This window comes from Octodon degus, unplaced genomic scaffold, assembly GCF_000260255.1.
Source record: "Octodon degus isolate 3935 unplaced genomic scaffold, OctDeg1.0 scaffold00074, whole genome shotgun sequence".
Classification (NCBI taxonomy): Eukaryota; Metazoa; Chordata; class Mammalia; order Rodentia; family Octodontidae; genus Octodon; species Octodon degus.
The window spans coordinates 6,848,803-6,856,796 of record NW_004524650.1 but is presented as its reverse complement, the minus strand read 5'-3'; the positions used below and the strand labels follow the sequence as shown (position 1 = coordinate 6,856,796).

General features: G+C 44.8%; 1 pseudogene; it reads left to right on the top strand.

Annotated features, from left to right (window-relative positions):
* Nucleotides 1–5,581: 5,581 nt before the first annotated feature.
* On the top strand, nt 5,582–6,724 carry LOC101589296 (annotated as a pseudogene).
* The last annotated feature ends 1,270 nt before the right edge of the window (nt 6,725–7,994 follow it).

The following is a 7,994-nucleotide window of genomic DNA, read 5'->3' as shown; positions in this document are numbered from 1 at the left end:
CCTAAAGACGTTTGTAGCCTCCAGTTCCATAAGTAGAGTGCATTGTTTCTGTCCATGATTTGTGCTTCTATGAGTGAATTCTTAACGGAGAAGGACCACATAACCTCCAACTTCTTTGGGAAGCAGGGCACTCCATTGCCTGTACCCACATGCAGCAAAACACAGAACACTGCAAAAAAATCAAACTTTGGTGACAAAAGTATTTCATAATCCCCATGATTGCAAGAGAGGCAACTCATTTAGTGTCGTAAGAAAAAGCATCTGTGAAGTTTGTGACTCTCCATCACATTGTGGAGAGAAACTTGAGAAACCTGTTTTCTCTCCTAATCACTGCTATGGGAACAGAGGCCTAAATACGTTTGAAGCCTCCAGCTTCCCAGGGAGAGTTGACTGTTTCTGCTTCATGTTTTAGGAGGGGCCATCTTCCCAATGGGCCAAGACCTTCTCTGGAATTTCTCCCCTGTCAATTCGCCCTTAGGATCCCAAAACCCACAGTGGAAAGAATCAGAAACACGTGAAGTTAGGCCTTGCACAGCTATGTCCCATTGTGACTGTGAATTAGAAAGGGCTGAGCAAATGTGTTTTGGATGGGTCTGGCCACTTAGCTCTGTTCTTTAAATGGCTGCTTCAACAAAGCAGTGAGGCTCAGATTGCTGTTGTTTCATCCCCAAAAGCAAAGCCAACCAAATCTGCCCTGAAGGCATTGGAAGCATAAAAAAAAAATCATTCAGTCATTTTTTCCAAGAAAGGACTGGGAGGCCAGAACTTCACTGAGAATTCTTCTCAGGGGCCTGGCAAGGTGGACATGGTAAATTGGTACGGTAGCCAAAGGAATTTGGACCAGAAATTCAGTTTTTCCCTGGAGAAGGAAACAGACTTAGGAAGGCCCAGCTTCCAAAATGGCCTAGCATTTAGCTTGATTTTCTCCTCTTAGAATTGACGCTCTGAAATCTTTAGAGTTCAGAGAGTCAGTTCTAAGAGGACAAACAACCCTCGTTCTCAGATCATAGCATCATAACTGGCAGTTTTATATGGAACAGTGAATACATTCACTAGGCTGGTGAATTGTGGATCATAGCAGTAAGAGAAGAGAATGAGTCTTTCGAATTTTGCTGTGCCCATGACGTGAGTTCTTTCAGAGCCTATTGAGTCAGAGCACTCAGTCTCAGGAGGTTGGGATTCGAATCGCTGTTCCTTGAGCCTTACCACACCTGCTCTGAAGGCAGCCTGAGAGAGCAGGAGAAATTTGAAAAAAAAATCCATCCCCATTTTTTCTCTATGAGGAATTTGGTGGAAAAATTTTCCATGAAACTATTTTTGAGGAGACTCACTCGCTAGTGATGTATTAAGTAATGTGTTTTCCAGTTGATATTGGGACCATAAGTGCTACACTGGGCAGTATATGGGCATAATTTTAGGAGGGGCCTTATTCCCAAAGTGCCTAGACCCTCTCTGGAATTTTTTTCGCTGTCATTTAGCCTTTAGGAACCCAAATCCCACAGTGCAAATAATCAGAAACACGTGAAGTCAGGCCTTGCACAGCTGTGTCCCATTGTATGCCTGAATAAGAAATGGCTGAGCAAGTATGTTTTGGATGGGTCCAGCCCATTAGCTCAGTTCTATAAGTGGCTGCTTCAACAAGGCAGTCAGAGTCAGGTTGCTGTGGTTCAATCCCCAAAACTCAAGCCAGCCAAACCTGGCCTGAAGGCATTGGGAGAAAAAAAAATCCTTCATTCATTTTTTTCAAGAAAGGACTGGGAGGCCGGAACTTCAGGGAGATATCTTCTCAGGGGCTGGGCGAGGTGGACATGGAGAATTTGTTCAATTGACAAAAGAATTTCAACCAGAAATTCAGTTTTTCCCTGGATATGGAAACAGATTTAGGAAGGCACAGCTTCCAAAAAGGCCTAGCATTTAGCTGGACCTTCTAATCTTAGAACTCACGCTCCGAACTTAGAATTCAGCATGTTAGTTCTAAGAGGAGAAACAACCCTGATTCTCGTATCATCACATCATAACCAGCAGTTTTATATGGAACAGTGAATGCTATCAGACTGGCAAATTGTCGATTGTAGCAGTAAGAGAAGAGAAAGACTCTTTCGAATTTTGCAGTGCCCATGACGTGAGTTCTTTCAGAGCCTATTGAGTCAGAGCTCTGAGTTTCAGGAGGTTGTGATTAGAATTGCAGTTCCTTGAGCATTACCACACCTTCTCTGAAGGCAGTATGAGACAGCAGGATAAATATGAAAAAAAAAAAAGCAACTCCATTTGTTCCTTACAAGAAACTCGGTGCAAAAATTTTCCATGAAACTATTTCTGAGGAGACTCGCAAGCTGGTGATGTATTAATTAATGCGTTTTCCAGTTGATATTGGGACCAGAACAGCCAGTCCGAGCAAGGTAGGGGCATAATTCAAGGAGGTGCCTTCTTAACAAAGGGCATAGACCCGCTCTGGAATTTCTGTCCTGTCAATTCGTCTGTAGGAAATGAAATTTCACAGTGGAAAGAATCAGAAACACGTGAAGTAAGGCCTTGCACAGCAGTGTACCACTGTGTGCCTGAATTAGAAATGGATGAGCAAGTTTGCTTTGGATGGGTCTGGCCCCATAGCTCAGTTCTTTAAGTGGCTGCTTCAACAAGGAAATCAGGCTCAGGTTGCTGTGGTTCGAAACCCACAACTCAAGCCAGACAAACCTGCCCTGAGTGCATTCAGAGAAAAAAAAAATCCTTCTGCCTTTTTTCCAAGGAAAAACCTGGGAGGCCGGAAGTTTAGGTAAATTTTTTCTCAGGGGAAGGGCGAGGCAGACATGGGGAAATGATGAAGTAGCTCAAGGAATTTGGACCAGAAATTCAGTTTTTCCCTCAGGACGGGAAGAGACTTAGGAAGGCCCAGCTTTGAAAAAGGCCTAGGATTTAGCTGGACTTTCTCCTCTTAGAACTCACTCTTGGAATTCAAAGAGTTACAAGAGTGAGTTCTAAGAGGAGAAAAACTCTTCTTCTCGTATCTTAGATTACAAACCATCTGTTATACATGGAACAGTGAATTCTTTCACTAGACTGGTGCATTGCGGACAGTAGCAGTAGAGAGGAGAGAGAGAGTCTTCCAAATTTGGGTGTGCCCATGACCTGAGTTCTTTCAGAGCCTATTAAATAAGAGCACTGTGGTTCAAAAGGCAGTGTTTGGAATCCCTGTTAATTGAGCCTCACTACAAAGGCACTGAATGCGAATTGAGACAGCAGGAGAAAAATAAAAATTTAAAAAAAGCAGAATCCATCTCAACTTGTTCTCTACATGGAACTCAATGGAAGAATTTTCCATGAAACTATTTCTGAGGAGCCTGACATGCTGGTGATGTACACATTGAGGTGATTTCCAGCAGAATTTGCGAATGGAAGTCCTGTTGGGGACTGTCTAAGGGAACAGGTTAAGCAGTGCAATACTTGTGAAAGGGCCTAGATCCTCTCTGGAATATCTCCACTAAGAATTCACCCTTAGAAACACAAATCCTATGGAGGAAAGTATCAGATATGCGTGGAGAAGTCAGACCTTGCACAGCTGTGTCCCATTCTGGCCCTTAAGAAGAAAGGGCTTGTCAAGCATATTTTGGACGGGGGCCTGACCCGTAGCTCAGTCATTTAAGTGGCTGCTTCAACAATGCTGTCAGGCTCAGGTTGCTGTGGATCGATCCCCACAACTGAAGCCAGCAAAACCTGCCCTGAGGGCATTTGGGGGGGAAAAAATTCTTCTGCCTTTTTCCCACAAAAAAATCAGGGAGGCCGGAACTTTAGGTAAATATTTTCTCAGGGCAAGGGTGGTACACATGAGGATATGACCTGGTAGCTCAAAGAATTTGGACCAGAAATTCACTTTTTCCCTGGACACGGGAAGAGACTTAGGAAGACCCAGCATCAGAAATGGCGTAGGATTTAGCTGGACTTTCTCCTCTTAGAACTCACTCTTGGAACACAAAGAGTTCCAACAGTGAGATCTAAGAGGAGAAACAACTCTTCTTCTCATATATTAGATTCAAAACCATCTGTTATACATGGATCAGTGAATGCATTCAGTAGACTGGCGCATTGTGGACAGTAGCAGTAGAGAGGAGTGAAAGGGTCTTTCAAAGTTTGCTGTGCCCATGACCTGAGTTCTTTTAGAGCCTATGAAATCAGAGCACTGAGGCTCAGGAGGCTGTGTTTGGAATCCCTGCTCCTTGAGCCTCTCCACACTGGCACTGAATGCAAATTGAGCCAGCAGGAGAAAATGAAAAAAAAAAAAAAAGGATCCATCTCAATTTGTTCTCTACATGGAACTCGATGGAAGAATTTGCCATGAAACTATTTCTGAGTACACTGATATGCTGTTGATGTATTCATTGAGGCATTTTCCAGTTGAATTTGGGACTGGAATTCCTCATGGGGACAGCTGAAGGGAACAGGTTATGCAGGGCAATACTTCTGAAATGGCCCAGATTCTCTCTGGAATATCTCCACTAATAATTCACCTTTAGAAACTCAAATCCTATGGTGGAGAGAATCATATACACATGGAGAAGTCAGGCCATGGACAGCTGTGTCCCATTGTGGCCCTTAAGCAGAAAGAGCTAGGGAAGCATGTTTTGGATGAGGCCCTGCCCGATAGCTCAGGTCTTTAAGTGGCTGCTTCAACAAATCTGTCAGTCTCAGTGTGCAGTAGTTTTCATCCCCACAACTCAAGCCAGCACAACCTGGCCTGAGGGCATTTGGGGCAAAAAAAAGAAAAAAAAATCCTTCTGCTTTTTTTACACAGAATAACATGGGCGCCGGAACTTTAGGTAAATTTTTTATGAGGGGACAGGCGAGGTAGAGATGGGGAAATGATAGGGTAGCTCAAGGAATTTGGACCAGAAATTCAGTTTTTCCCTGGAGACAGGAAAATACTTAGGAAGGCCCAAATTTTGAGAAGGCCTAGCATTTAGGGGAACTTTCTCCTCTTAGAACACACTCTAGGAACTCAAAGAGATCCAAGAGATAGTTCAAAGAGGATAAAGAACTTTTCTCATACCTTAGATTCCAAACCATCTGTTGTACATGGACCAGTGAATTCTTTCACTAGACTGGCGCATTGCAGACAGTAGCAGTAGAGAGGAGAAAAAGAGTCTTCCAAAGTTTGGTGTGCCCATGACCTGAGTTCTTTCAGAGCCTATTAAATCTGAGCACTGAGGCTGAGGAGGCTGTGTTTGGAATCCCTGTTAATTGAGCCTCCCCAAGCAGGAAGTGAATGCCAATTGAGCCAGCAGGAGAAAATTTAAAAAGAAAAGAATCCATCTCAACTTGTTCTCTACATGGAACTCTATGGAAGAATTTTCAATGAAACTATATCTGAGGAGAGTGACATGCTGGTGTTGTATTCATTGAGGTCATTTCCAGTTGAATTTGGGACTAGAAGTACTCTAGGGGATGGTCTAAGGGAACAGGTTAAGCAGGAAAATACTTCTGAATGGGCCTAGATACTCTCTGGAATATCTCCACTAAGAATTCATCCTTGGGGACCGGCAGGTGTGCGTAGAGCTTCTTGCTGTACTTCAGAGCGTTTGGTTTCGTAATGGAGAGTATTTGTGCAAAGTTTGTGTCTCAAAAAATCAGCAAAACCCGCTGGCGACCACTGCCTCCCAGGAGCCTGCAGACTGCAGAGACCTTTGCTACAGGATCTTGGGACAACAAGGACAATTATGTTTCATTGTGGTCTATTGGAGATTTTGGAAATTTGGACTCTGATGGAGGGTTTGAAGGAGACGATCAGTTATTGTGCGATATCAGACACTATGGTGATGTCATGGATTTACAGTTTTTTGACCAGGAAAGAATTGTAGCTGCTTCATCAACTGGATCTGTGACAGTTTTTCTTCACCATACAAATAATCAGACCTTATCAGTCAACCAGCAGTGGAAAACAGCTCACTACCACACAAAGCCTTACAGTCCTGTCCATAAAGGTTCACCATGCACAGGTATTGTGTGCGATAACCCAGAAATTGTCACTGTTGGAGAAGATGGTCGAATAAATCTCTTCAGAGTTGATCACAAAGAAGCTGTAAGAAAGATAGACAATGCAGATAGTAGCACACTCCATGCTGTAACCTTCCTTCGAACTCCTGAGATTGTTACAGTAAACTCAATTGGACAGTTAAAAATATGGGATTTCAGACTACAAGGAAATGAGCCCGCTCAGATATTATCACTGAATGGTGACCGAGTGCCACTCCACTGTGTTGACAGACATCCCAATCAGCAGCATGTTGTAGCTACAGGTGGCCAAGATGGAATGTTGAGTATCTGGGATGTCAGACAAGGCACTATGCCGGTATCTCTGCTAAAAGCTCATGAGGCTGAAATGTGGGAAGTTCACTTTCACCCTTCCAAACCAGACCATCTGTTTACTTGTTCTGAAGATGGATCTCTCTGGCACTGGGATGCCTCCGTAGACATGCCAGAGAAATCCTCACTCTTTCACCAAGGAGGATGATACAGTACATTTCTCTCTCATAGCATTAGTAATCAGGCTAATGTTCAGGAGTCTGTGATAAGTTCCTGGCTCAGCACTGATCCTGGAAAAGACCAAATTAAAATCACAAGCTTGCTTCCCACCAGGACTCTGTCTGTGAACAGTTTGGATGTTTTAGGTCCTTGTTTTGTTTGTGGAACTGATGCAGAAGCAATTTATGTTAGCAGACAACTGTTTTCATGAAAAGACTGTAAATATAAGTTTTCAAGTAAAATGTGGACATTTGAATTCCAAAAAAAAAAAAAAGAATTCATCCTTACAAACAAAAATCCTAGACCCAGTCCTAGCCCAGGTCTGGTGAGTGTGTGGAGAGCTTCTTGCTGCCCTGCACCGGCGAGACCAGTCCCAGCCCAGGAGCAGCATGGGCCAGACACTCTCCCACCGTCTTGGGCCGCCCCCAACCACACCAACTTACCTCCCCACCCCTCCTGCTGAGTAGGAATTTCTGCCGACTTCCGGGAACCCCCAGAACCAGTCCTAACCCAGGTCCGGTGAGTGTGTGGAGAGGTTCCTGCTAACCTGCACCAGCGGGACCAGTCCCAGCCCAGGCGCAGCGTGGGCCGCACCCTCTCCCACCCCCTCGGGCCACCTCCCATCACTCCGCAGTACCTCCTCCAACCCTCCCGCCGAGTAGGAATTTCTGCCGACATCCAGGAACCCCAGACCCAGTCCTAGCCCAGGTCCGGTGATTGTGTGGAGAGCTTCCTGCGAACCTGCGCCAGCGGGACCAGTCCCAGCCCAGGCGCAGCGTGGGCCGGACACTCTCCCACCCCCTCGGGCTGCCCCCCACCACTCCACCTTACCTGCCCCACACATTCTGCTGAGTAGGAATTTCTGCCGAGTTCTGGGAACCCCAGACCCAGTCCTACCCCAGGTCCACAGCGGGAAGGAGCTGAGGACAGCAGCCAGACCTAAGCTAGATGCAGCTGGATAAGTCCAATCTATGTAGAGCTCCACCTGTACTTCAGTACATGTGAAGGTTATAACTACAGCAAAGATTTACAACAAAGGGCAGAAGACAGTGCTACACAAAATGATGAGAAGGAACAAAATGCAACCTCAGAACCCAAGCCCAGCCGTAACAAATGCAGAGGACACTAACAGAGAACAAATGGGAAATCACACACCTGAAAGCAATGAATCAGCAGCTTCTGAAATTAAAGAGCTGCAGAAAGATATAGAAGAACAGAGATTGGAAATGAAAAAAGAAATCCCTGAATTACTAACATCTGCACTAAAGAATCAAATGCAGAAACATATGACAGCAACCCAGTGCCCACCCACAACAACTGCGGAGGACAATAGCTCGGCTCAAATGCATGAATCAAGAGCGTCGATACTAAATAAGCAGCAGCAGAAAGATATAGAGGAAATCAGAGCGGAATTCTTTTCTGAAATAAAAACAGAACTGTCAGAACTCATAGCAGATGAAGTAAAGAAGCAGTTACAGAAA